General features: G+C 46.8%; 1 protein-coding gene across 2 annotated transcripts in view; it reads right to left on the bottom strand.

Annotated features, from left to right (window-relative positions):
- PRKCQ (protein kinase C theta) overlaps positions 1-12,685 on the bottom strand; it is a 192,892-nt gene extending 180,207 nt beyond the window's left edge. Inside the window, exon 1 of one of the 2 annotated variants that reach the window (XM_025930476.2) lies at positions 12,532-12,685. The gene's annotated coding sequence lies outside the window, so the exon portion shown is untranslated. The remainder of the gene's footprint in view (positions 1-12,531) is intronic. The other variant, XM_086715011.1, reaches the window with a different exon arrangement.
- Between the last annotated feature and the right edge of the window lie 275 nt (positions 12,686-12,960).

Raw genomic sequence — 12,960 nt, 5'->3', positions numbered from 1 at the left:
CGGTTATATGTGAGGGGCAGGGAGATTCAAGTCCCTCTTATGAAAGAGTTTATTTATGGCTGCTATGAATATCACCCCTTCCAAAGAGCCTATGTATAAAAATCCATGCTAATTTATTCTTTCTGAGTAGCTAACACAGAGGAAATTTTTTAAAAATTCCCTTCTTAGAGGAGGGAAGATCCTCTCTGGCTGCTGCTCCTCATTCACTTATCTTCCAGGAACAAAAACCGCTGGGCAAGGTAAGTTGCTCCTCTTGGAGGACCAGTACTTTGAGAAAACTCGGTTGTTACGGTATCTGAGAGAATTCGGCATGTTACAAGCATCACTACCATTGAAGGAAAGATGTTTTGTTGCTACAAAGCCAACTAGAGCTGGATGGCTTTGGTGTTCAGGTGACGACGGTTCCATGTGTGGGTGAAGGGTCACACATTCTTCTCTTGGTGACGTTGGCTTGTCACCCAGACTGTTCACCAATGCGTGCACATGGGCTAGCCAGAGCCTGGGAACCTTGACACTTATCTAATACCGTACCACCCCAGTGAATATGTGGACATCAAAGGAACTCCCAGAAAACAGCTACAAAATATTAGGATCACCAGGAATCCTAGAGACCCCTCATCCAACTCGTGCACCTTTTGGTCAATATGGAAAACTGGAATGGGGAACAGCTCCTTCTCTCCTCGCCCCCACGTCTATGACCCTCCCATTCGCCTTCATACCTAGATGGCCATGAAAGACTGGTGTGGCCATGGAAAAGCAGGACAAAAGCAGGGCCAGGACGTGAGGCCACAAGACCCCAGAGCATCTCTGCAATCTCTTCCACTGAAAGTGACTCTCTAATTCGGATTCATAATACCCTGTGTACCAACTACCATATGCCCCCACTTAGCAAGGAGCCTGGGATTGTTGGGCAGAGAAGGCACCAGAGAACTACGGAGGCAGATGTCAAGGTAGGGACTGGCTACCAGAAGTCAGCACAGCAAATTGGGGCTCTAGGAACCACTTTTCACTTAGATCCCTAAAGCCAACCTTGCAAATACGGACAAAAATTGCAAAGCTTAGGGCTCTTAAATACTAACGATCAGGCCCTGAGAAATGTCATATTCATAGAATCCTTCACGCTGGCATTTGGAGGAAAATAAAATAGATTCCCTGACTCCCTGAGGCTTCCTGATCCCCTTCAGGACCAGATGCAGCCTGAGCTCGGTGCCACGAGCTAAAGAAAAAGGACGCGGAAGACGTGACATGTGCCCTTAGGTGAGCCTTCTCAGGAGATACGAGCTGAATTAAAGTATCACTACTGAGCTCTGGTTATGAGCTGGATAGAAACTGCAAGGCCCCAGAGACTCAAGAAAGTATGAGAGAGAGGATAAACACGTTATAAGCTACACAGCAAAGGTAGATCGCGAAAGGACACCGATTTTGTAATTGCCCAAAGGGACTCTGGTTGAGAAGAGCTTTTCACGAACAGAGGCAGGAACACACTTAGAGTTTAGGGGGCTTCCTTATTTTATTTCCCAAAGGAACAGTCGATACTTGGGATGGTGAAGTCACTGCGGCTGGAATGCAGAGGAGGCTAAGTCTTGCACAGTGAGAAGCGTCTCCCTGATTCTACAGGCAAAGGTGAGTGTAACTACTGGCCCTTAGCGGACCCCATGCTGACACTCCACTTGAGGGAAAGGCCACAGTGGAACCCACAGTGCTTGTTTTCCCTGAAACACAAGGCTATCCGTGCAACAAAGTATGCTTGGAAATCTGCCTCTGAAATCTCATAAAGGTTAGGTGGGTTTTTTTTTGGTTACAAGATAGAATCCTACACTCCAGTTTTAATGTTGTCTTAGCTGTGGCTTACTTATGGTTAGGAACTTATGCATGTGCCTGTTTTATTGTTTTATTGCTGGGATTTATTTTTTATCTTCTTTAAAAGATTATGGTATTTTTTCCCCCTTTGGTTTCATATTTTTGGCTTAGTCTACCTTTAAGTGAGTGCCCTGAAGTACTTTATTATTCTTTACTTTTCAAACATTTTTCTTTGAGGGGCACCTGGGTGGCTCAGTTAGTTAAACGTCTGACCCTTGATTTCAGCTCAGGTCAGGATCTCACAGTTCATGAGATCGAGTCCTGCATTGGGCTCTGCTCTGGCAGCACGGACCCTGCTTGGGATTCTCTCTCTGTCCCTCTCTCTCTGCCCCTCCCCATGCTCATGTTCTCTCTCTCTCGCTTTCAAAGTAAATAAATAAACTTTAAAAAAAGAAGAGGGGCACCTGGGTGGCTCAGTTGGTTAGGCATCTGACTTTGGCCCAGGTCATGATCTCGCAGTTCATGAGTGTGAGCCTTGCACTGGGGGCTCTGTGCTGACAGCTCAGACCCTGGAGCCTGCTTTCACATTCTGTGCCTTCCTCTCTCTCTGCCCCTGCCCCGCTCATGATCCATGTCTCTCTCTCTCTCTCTCTCAAAAATAAACATGAAAAAAACTGACCAAAGAGAAGAGAAAATTTATTTTTAAAAGTTTAAAAAATAAAACATTTTTCTTTGAATGTTTTCAATGATTTTATCTTTGACATGCTTTTATCATCCTTGTTCTTGGATTTAGTCCTTTACTTTTTACCTTTCCTGCTGTTACCTGCCTTAATGAATTTCCAAGATGATTATGTTTTTTTTTTCTGAAGATTCTGTAACACCTTTTATCATTTCATTAAAGTCCTTTTACCTCTTTTATTCTTTTATATTTTCTTTTCATTAAAATAGTTTTTGAGTTCTTGGTATATCTACATTTAATATTTACCTACTGCCTCATCCTTTTGCTTGTAGGGTATTTCAGAATATTGTAAATGTTTTTTTAATGTTTATTTTTGAGAGAGAGAGAGAGAGAGAGAGAGGGAGAGAGAGACAGCGCGTGAGTGGGGGAGGGGCAGAGACAGAGAAGGAGACACAGGATCCAAAGCAGGTTCCAGACTCTGAGCCATCAGCACAGAGCCCGATGCAGGGCTCGAACTCACAGACCGCAAGATCACGACCTGAGCTGAATTCAGACGCCCAACCGAGCCCCCTAGGTGCCCCTCAGAATATTTTAAGATGACCTTGTATTCCCTGATCATTCTCAGTTTAATCTTCCTTCCTTTTATTGTTGGCATTATAATGGTCATCAAAGTGAGAGACTGAGGGTGACAGAGGGAGAAAATCACACCATAAGTAGGGGAGATGGGAGTTTTTACCTTGTAGCAAATTGCCTTTAGCATCTTTGAATGTTTCCCATTACCTCCAGCTCTTACTTTACAGAATGTATTCAGACTCAGAGGACTGGGCCAAGATGATAATGATTCTACTTGTGCAAATATTTAAACCCCTAGTTTGGGATTCCTTTCTCCTGTCACTTAGCACATAGTCTCTTACACACAACATGTTCTAAAATGTATGGCTCATTTATTTATTCCACTAATAGTTATTGAGAACCTCCCATATATGTCAGATACGGTGACAGATGCTGGCAGTTCCACAAAGAATAAGTAGGAATGTGCTGTCTGCCTTCTGAGAGCTTGTAATCTATTGGGGGAATCTAAAAGGAAACAAACAATAGCAATACATTTTAGGTGCTGTGGTTGCTAACATTTATGGATTGGTTACTAAATGCTATACAAGGTACTAAGCACTTTATATGGATGATCTCATATGCCCTCTAAGAACATGTAGAAGGAAATGAAATCCAAATTTGTAGGAGGAAAAGCTTTCTAACTTATCTAAGTGAGGCACTGAAGATGTACAGGAATTCACCAAAGGAAGGAGGGGTTTGAGGCTGAGCATAAAGTTCCATGAGGGCAGGGGGCGCCTGGGTGGCTCAGTCAGTTGAGTGTCCGACTTCTGCTCAGGTCATGGTCTCGTGGCTCATGAGTTCAAGCCCCATGTCAGGCTCTATGCTGACAGCTCAGAGCCTGGAGCCTGCTTCGGATTCTGTGCCCCCCCCACCCCCGCTCCTCCCTTGCCCATGCACTGTCTCTCTCTCTCTCTCTCTCTCTCTCTCTCTCTCTCAAAAACAAATAGACATTTAAAAAAAAAAGTTCCATGAGGGCAACAGGATGCATGGGACCGCTAAGGAACACAAAAGAGGCTTGGACTTATAGGAATGGGATGTGTGTGTTGCTGGAGAAATGAGTCTTGAGAGGACAGGGGAGTGTAGATCAACCAGAACACTCCGATTCATGTGATAAAGTCTGGGTTTCATTCCAAGTGTACTGGGTCACCACTGGAGAATTTAATACTAGGAGTGACACTCTGAGATCTGGGTTCTAGAAGGGTGCCTCCAGCTGCAACATGGAGAACTTTCTATAGTCACAGACCAGGTAGGAGGTTCTGGCATTAACACAGAGGAGAAACAGTGGCAGCCTCTACACAGAGCAGGAAAGGAAGGTGGGAAAGGGTGGATGGAATGAAGAGGTGCAGAGGACGGAACTCACAGAATGTGGTTTGGGGTGAGGAGTAAAGGAAAAACATCTAGAGGACCTCTGCTTGTGTGAGAAGAGGTGAAGCCAGTACCAGGTACAGAAAAGAGCGGTAGGGAAATATTTGCAGCAAGAGAAAGGGGAAGGTGATGTGTTCAGTTTGGGGCGTTCGGTACCGAATGCATCCATCAAGTAGCGGCAAAAGATTGGTAGAACTTTGCATTGGTAAGTTTTGGGTAGCGGTGAGCGAGGACACGGCTCGGAAGATGAATGAGGGATGGTGTGGCCACGGGAATAGAGAAGTGAGGATCATCAGCCTCCCAGGGGACAGAAAGGAGAGAAGATTGCAAAGGAGAGGAGAAGAAAGAGGAAGAACGAGAGAGGGGACGGAAGGGAAACATTGCTCCAAGATTGCAGGAGTGCTTAGTGCACGGTCCGCTGAGGAGAAATCAACTCAGGAGTGGGATTTAGTCAGAGTTGGCGACAGGGAGTGTGAGTTTCCCAAGACGCAGTAGAGGCAAAGCCAGATGTCTGTGGCAAGACATGTGGAGCGAGAAAACAGTAGCAGGCGGAAAGGACAATTTGAGGAGTGTGGCACGGAGGAGGAGGAGGAAAGAGAAAAAAGTAGCCAGAACAAGGAAGGGATTTAGGCGTGTTTGATGCAGTGAGAATGGGGCCAGTGAGGAGGGAGGGAAGGAATACACAGATGAGAGAGGACAGAATCAAGAGAACAACATGCCCAAGAATGGGGAAGGCATGGGTCCCAGAGCACCAAAGGAGGAGGAAGATTATTAGCCAGGAGAATGAGGCATCTTTTTTTCTTTTTCTTTTCATTGTGAAAAGGAAGGAAGGATGGGAGGGTAGATCCAGCTGAAGTTAGGCTGTAGCTCTGTGATCACAAATTCAGTCTGTTCTCATCAGGAAAACTTCCATTTTGCTCAGTGAAGGGGGAAGCAAGGCAACAGGCTGAGGGTAGGGGGCTGGGCTGGCAGGTGATGGTCACAAGTGGCTGCTGTGGAAAGCAAGGAGGCTTGGCCAGGGAAAGCCTGAGAGCCTGGCTGATGTTAGAAATCGCAGAATTAGAGTGTCATGAATTTGCATAGTTGCACAATTTTGCTCAGTATAACTCATCAACCTCTGTACACAAACTCGGAGAAGTAGACAGTGGCCCCAGGGTCCCCGGCTTTAGGAGGGAAAGTATGTCATCTCACATGGCACCACCCACGCTCGTCCGGGGGACAGCTTTGGGGGGAGTAGCTGTTTTCATCTTTGTCAACTTCAGGTTGAACGATTCCCAGTCTATATAATCAACACTATTTCCACCTCACTGATCTAGTCCTTTAAGAAGCTGATGTGATACCTCTCAAAGTTTCCATTCTTCCTAACAAATGTGAATACGGTTACACCACTTTCCTCAAGAAAATATCTTCCCCAAGCAGCCAACTGATGAACACACTTGGGGAAGACAATCCACAGAGGCATAAAAAAGAATATTAAATTAGGAGCCAAGAGATCAGGGTTCACGGTTAACAATTTGTTTTGCGATCCCTGATCAAGTTTCTTCACGTCTTCACGATTCAGCGTTTCCTCCGTAAACCATGAAAGACCCATCTGACACACAGGGCTTTAGAGTAAGTCATCCCATGTATCCCAGCACTTGGCACACCGCACACTTAACAAATGTCACTTTCCTTTCCATTTCTCCTTCTTCCCTCCAGCCTTGAGCTTGTGTGATCCCATGACTTACCAGGAAGGGTACAGAAAACTAAATGCCGCGAGTCTGTAATTTTCAAACAGGTGAGAAAGAGACTATGTCCGAAATCCCATGATAGAAAACTTCATGAAATCATTACTGTTGCTACATGAAATGGGTGCTAGCGTTTTCTGTTCTATTTCATTTTGAAAGAGAAGCTTGTCACAAAGCAATACATTAATTTCATAATCCACTAATGGACTGTGTCTTGCAGGGTAAAAAAAACATGGTGCAAGAGGTCTGTTTTTGCACCACTGAAATCAGTCCATGAATGAGCCACGGAATAGAGATGGTTTAAGACCGCTGCTCTAAACATGCATGCAACGGAAATGCATTTCTCCCAAAATTGCAAGAAGGGTATTTCGTCTTATGTTCATGAAAGACTTGGCTTCTTGGCCACCTGGGCTATGAAGAGTCATCTTATCTGACCATGAACTCAGCACGTGGTCTGCTCTGGAAACAGCCGTGTCTTGGCAGCACTCTACTTACGGGTTATTTTAGTGCTCACTCAGGGTGAACAGCTCAGAGGGCAGGGGATGAGCAGGAGGATAAGAGAGGCAAGGGCAACGAAGGGTCAGCCTTTTGTCCTTTTTTTTTTTAGAAAAAAATGCTTACTTATTTTTGACAGAGAGCATGCGAGCAGTGGAGGGGCAGAAAGAGAGAGAGAGAGAGAGAGAGAGAGAGAGAGAGAGAGAGAAGGACAGAGGATCCGAAGCAGGCTCCAGGCTCCAAGCTGTCAGCACAGAGCCCGATTCAGGGCTCAGTGCCAAGAACCGTGAGATCTTGACCTGAGCCCAAATCGGACGCTCAACCGACTTAGCCACCCAGGCGCCCCTGCTCTTTGTACTTTTAACTGAAGAGTGGCAGTGGATGCCACAAACACACTTTGAGGGGAAGCCACCAGGCTCACCCCGCTCTCTTGTACTCACCTGCTGCGCTCCAGCCAGACTCTTCCTCTCCTTTGCTGGGATGTCACGATCACAAGCTGCCAGGCCATTCTACAAACGCCATCCCCACTTCTAGAACACCCTCACCGGGCTCACTGCCACCTGCCATCACTTTCGCTGAGATATCTTCTCAGACACTCCAAATCTAAGCGCTCCCATAGCACCATGTACATCCCCAGGACGGCACTCGCATAGTCACCATACGCTTATGTATTGCAGGCCTACTATGTGCCAGGCCCTGCTGTAGCAGCCAGGGATACAGCTATGGATGAAACACTAGCCCTCACAGGGTTTACCCTGCAGAGGAGGAAACAGGCAGGAAATAAACAAATATATAATACAGTTGCACACCACCATAGTATAAACTGACACATAACAATATACACGCATGATGAAATTATCACACTGCCTTGTAATTTCCTCTTTACTTGTCTGCCTCTCCCCTACGAGTTAGACAGTACAGTGTGTGGCTCTGGGGCTCATAACAAAAGCTTGATGAACTAAAGTACAGCCATCAACCTTTTGGCTGTCTCCGATGTCCCAAGAATTTGCCTTGTTTTGGTTGCCTACAAGAGATAATCTAGCCTTCAATCTGCAAAAGGTCTGTCCTACACATTTAAGGTTATTAGCACTAACACCATGCTTCCTTTATTCTTGATAACCATTTCTTTTTTTTTTTTAATTTTTAATGTTTACTTATTTTTGAGAGAGAGACAGAGAGACAGGGAGTGTGGGGGGGGGGGGCAGAGACTGAAAGAGAGAGGGAGAGGGGAGACGCAGAATCCGAAGCAGGCTCCAGGCTCTGAGCTGTCAGCACAGAGCCCGACACGGGGCTCGAACTCATGGACTGTGAGATCATGATCTGAGCCGAAGTTGGACGCTCAACTGACTGAGCCACCCAGGTGCCCCGAACAACCATTTATTTCTACATCACGAGGTCCTTCACGTAGGTAGGGGCAACCCTTCCTAGAAGGACCTTTTATCTTTCAAGAGCCCCCCTGCACTGGTTTCCCTGGTCCTTCAGGGAATGCTCGAATAGTGGTTGCTCTAGTGATTCTGCACTAGAAAAATGTACATAAACAAGGAGAGAGAGGAAAGACCAATGAACTCAGGAGACTCATAGACCCCTGAGTCTAGCATCAAACAATTTAGTGAAAAGCTCATTGCGTACCACCTCACAACACATGAGGATGACCACTATCAAAACAAACAAAATCCAGAAAATATCAAGTGTCGCCGAGGATGTGGAGAAACGGAAACCTTTACGCACTAGTGGGAATGTGAAATGATGCAGCCACCGCGGGAAACAGGATGATGTATCCTCAAAATATGATATACCGGACTGCCATTTAATCCAGTCAAAAGAATTTAAAGCAGAGACCTAAAGAGATATTATACACCCATGTTCAAAGCGTTATATATAAACCAAAACGTGGAAGCAACCCAGGCGTCCATGAATAGATGAGTAGATAAACAGAACAGCATATACACACACAATGGAATATTATTCAGCCTTTAAAAGGAAGGAAATTCGGACAAATGCTACAACACATATGCATCTGCAGGACCTTATGGTGAGGTAAGCAAGTCTCGCAAAGACAAATACTGTATGTTTCACGTATATGGGGTGCCCAGAGTAGTCAAATTCAGAAAGACAAAACGAAGAATGGAGGTTGCCAGGGGCTGGCGGGAGGGTGAACGGGGAGTGTTAAATGGGGACAGAGTTTCACTTTTGCAGGATGAAGGAGCTCTGTTGATAGGTGGTGGCGATGGCTGCCCACCAGTGTGAAGGTACCTAATGCCACTGAAAGGTACCTTTCAAAATGGTTACGATGATGAGTTTTGTGGTATGTGTACCATTTTGTCACGATTGAAAACACTTGTGGCACTCAGTTGGTTAAGCATCCGACTCTTGATTTCGGCTCAGGTCATGATCTCGTGCTTGGTGAGTTCGAGCCCGGTGTGGGGCTCTGGGCCGACAGTGCAAAGCCTGCTTGGGATTCTCTGTATCTCCCTCTCTCTCTCTCTCTCTGCCCCTCCCCTGCTTGCACTCTCTCTCACACAAAATAAATAAACATTAAGGGAAAAACAAAAACCCAAAACCTTTAACTGGTAGGTTGTCCAGCTCTGTGTCAGAGTCAGACATACGAGCTGTTAAGACCTGGGCAAGCGATACAACTTCCTTGAGACTCAGGTTCTTCACCTGCAAAATGAAAGTGGTGATGATGATAATAATATGCAATTTATAAAAGCGTTGCAAAGATTACATGAAATAGGAATGTTTGTCAAATATAAAATTCTGGGCTTCATACCTGGCACGCAAATGATAAGTAATACTGCATCAATCAAACCATTATTTTATTGCTTTCGTTGGCTCTGATTATTATCATCAATGTTACTAGCTTAAAGTTAACATCAACCTGTAGAAGCATGTCCGGCCAAAGAGAGTACTTTAAAAATGGGCTAATTTAATCGCGGAACAGAAACTAATTTCTGAAACTCTGATTCTCCCTTTGCCCCAAGGGTTATGTTTAGATGACAGGGAAATGTGGATTTGTGTATAAATGCTTGATGTGTTAGGATATTGAAAGATGTTTCCTTTATTGCAAGAAAATATCTTTTAATTCAACTTTCTGCCTCGATGTGTTTCTGAGTGTCTCATGATCTCTTCCTTAACAGCCAGAATAGGCATGAACAGGCAAAATTAGATGCACTGCTGTTTGAAAATGAGATACTGGAAGTTTTACTATAATGGACAGACATGAAGAAGTCAAATGCTGTGCATGACACCATGAGACCATTCTCTCTACTTTCAATTACACATTTGATTTGGGACAACAAAATTATGTAAATATGAAATCACACGATCCATGTGTGTTCCCTGGGATTTTTCATCATACAACAATTTTTTTTTTAAATTTTAAACAATTTAGGAAAATTACTTCAAAGAAAAAAGAGAAAAGGGTGAAGACTCTAAAAAGGAAACCACCTGAGAGGAAAATATACCCTTAGTAACAGTCGCATGCGATTAGTCCATCTGCAATATTTTGGGGAGCAAACAACATAATCTGCAAATCTAAAATATGACATGCATTAAAAACAGGAAGTACTAATTCTAATTCCTATTTTCAAAAAAATTTTTTTTCAACGTTTATTTATTTTTGGGACAGAGAGAGACAGAGCATGAACGGGGGAGGGGCAGAGAGAGAGGGAGACACAGAATCGGAAACAGGCTCCAGGCTCCGAGCCATCAGCCCAGAGCCTGACGCGGGGCTCGAACTCACGGACCGCGAGATCGTGACCTGGCTGAAGTCGGACGCTTAACCGACTGCGCCACCCAGGCGCCCCTCTAATTCCTATTTTCAAGGAAGGCAAATGTCCTATCATGAAATCCTGCATCTTCCCCCCAGAAGAGAGAGAATATATTACAACCAAATGAGGGACCTTCATAGAAATGACCAAAGACAAATGGGCAATTCAGGGCAGCCTCCAGCACCTGCTCTGAACAAGGGAAATGGAGTCTTAGAGTTGAAAGGGATCTTTGAGATGCTAAGGAGGACGAAGGTGTAAATAATTGTACAATATCCTTGTGTATCTAAAGAGAAATGCCAACAGCAGAAGAAATGAAAGTTCTAGTAGCTGACCCAGGGATATTCAGAGCCGACTCAAGGGTGTTTCCATCCTAGGGAGGTGAACCCAGCCCGAGGACCCACAAAGAAGCTTGCCCAAGCGCTTCTTGCCATTCTGAGCCACCATGGCACAAGACGGTGGCGGAAGTGAGCATGACACATTGAAGGGTGGCGATGAGAAGTCCTCCCTGGAACTTCACATTTTAAGAATTTACAAGAAAATCACAGGAGTGAAACAAAGGCTGGTGAGGCTGAACAGGTTACTCTTGAAATCAGAGATAAAAGTTTATGAGAGCGAGAAGAAAAAACAACAACAACAACAACAACCAACAAGATGACTTAATTTAGTCTTAATCACTAACGGGGAGGAATTTCACAGCTGAGGCTTTGGAGGTTTTAGAAGGTCTTCTTCCTGTGCCTTAGGCTTTAAATATACGTACATGCAATCAGCAGAAAAGGGACTAACAACATCAATCTGTGACAGACACCTGCCTCAAACAATGGCACTGATCTCAGAGGGATTTTAAACAGCTGTGCATAAACTTCAAAAGTAATTTGCAACCAAATTGGTAAACGTCACCCTCCTTTGTCACCCTCCTTCCCACTAGACACAGCATTTTTTAAAGAGATTAAGCATCCGCCCCTAAGCCTGCCATTTTACAAGAGTTACCAGAGATAAAGTTAGGGGGAAAAACGAAGTTGGTGATTCACAAGGTTGGGGTGTGGGGTGGGAGAGGGGGGACCCTGGAGCTTAGGAGCAGGGCGCCTTCACCAAACATCCCTGCCAGGGAAGGGGGGCTGTGCTGGTCACCGCTTCTACAGAAGGCTGGGTCCAAGGGGGAAGGTCTAGAGGACCAGTGCAGGGGGTCAGGTGGGCACCTGGCCCTGGCCAGACCTGCACCTTTCCCGCAGGCTTCACCCTCATGACTGAATAACCTTTTCTTACACAACCTCAAAGGACAAGGCAGCTCAGTGGCAGACTCCAGGCGGAAAGAATCTGAATCTCCAGCAGGGCCAGACCTTTGGGCCTCTCCTCACTCATGCCTATAGGGAGTGCCCAAGCCTTTAGCGTGAACAGTCCATTTCACACAGATAACTGGGGCTCTTAAAATTCAATAAAATAAAGATATTAACTCTACTTTCTTAACATGTGGCTCTGAATGCCGAAATACAGAGAATCTCACTAGAGGGTACAGGATTGAGCACCACACTTTTTTTCCCTCATATCTATCACAGAGCCGCCTCACCCTGCCCCAGGACCTTGAAAAGAAATTTGGTTTTGTTTAGAAGTGAGTCTTGGCAGCCCTGCCTGCTGCTCTCGCAAACCCTAAGGAAACAAGCCCTGTGGGCAGGTCACCATCTGCATCAACCATCTCTCCTTATAGCATTTGCCAAGGATAAAAAACTTTCCACCTTCTTCCCTCCTTCCCACCCCAGTAAGTCCAGGTGAGAGGGGAGAAAACGAGAAGGAAGTGAAGGCGCCCCCCAGCCCCAGCCTCGGTGGCCTCCACACGGCCAAGGTCAGCTGCGCCCTATGCCACCCGCGCGTAAGATGCCACCGGAGGCAAGTGGCCCAAAGTTTGCTGCGCTCTAGTCCCCTGGCGGCCGGGCAGGCGTCCCGCGCCCCCTTCCCCGTTCGTCTCGCAGCGGGACCCGGGCCGGCCTACCCCCGACTCCGCACCCCGCCCCGCCGGGTCGCGGCCCCGGCCCCCCGCGCGCAGCCCCTGCCCTCCCCGGGGCCGACGCCCCCACCCCAGCTCACCTACCTGCAGACGGGGCGCCCGGGGTCGCAGGCGTTGCTGCTCGGCGGCGGCGCGGGCACTGGCGGCGTCCCGGCGCCTGCCAGGGGGCGCTCGTGAGCCCGCGGCCCGAGCGCCCGAGCCGGCCCAGCGGACGCCCGCCCAGGAACCCGCGCCCCGCTCCGCGTCCCCTCCCACCGCGCCCGCCCCTCGCCCGCGCTCCTCCCCCGCGCCGCCCGCCCGGGCCCGGGGACTATGCGGGAGGTCGCGGCCAGGGGCGCCCGGCACCTGCCGCAGGCTGAGCTCGAGCGGACTCCACGCCTCGCCCAACTGAAAAATCGAAAACCACCCTTCCGAAGGGAAGGATCAAGGTCATTCGGTGAACAGAACTTCACGGGTTTCTCTTTTTACACTACAAAAGGGCTCATCGACATGGTTCTGAAGTTCTCTTTGAAA

This window comes from Puma concolor, chromosome B4 (assembly GCF_028749965.1).
Source record: "Puma concolor isolate L17-30 chromosome B4, mPumCon1.1.hap2, whole genome shotgun sequence".
Classification (NCBI taxonomy): Eukaryota; Metazoa; Chordata; class Mammalia; order Carnivora; family Felidae; genus Puma; species Puma concolor.
Note: the sequence above shows the minus strand (reverse complement) of the source record. Positions and strands in the feature narration are given on the sequence as shown.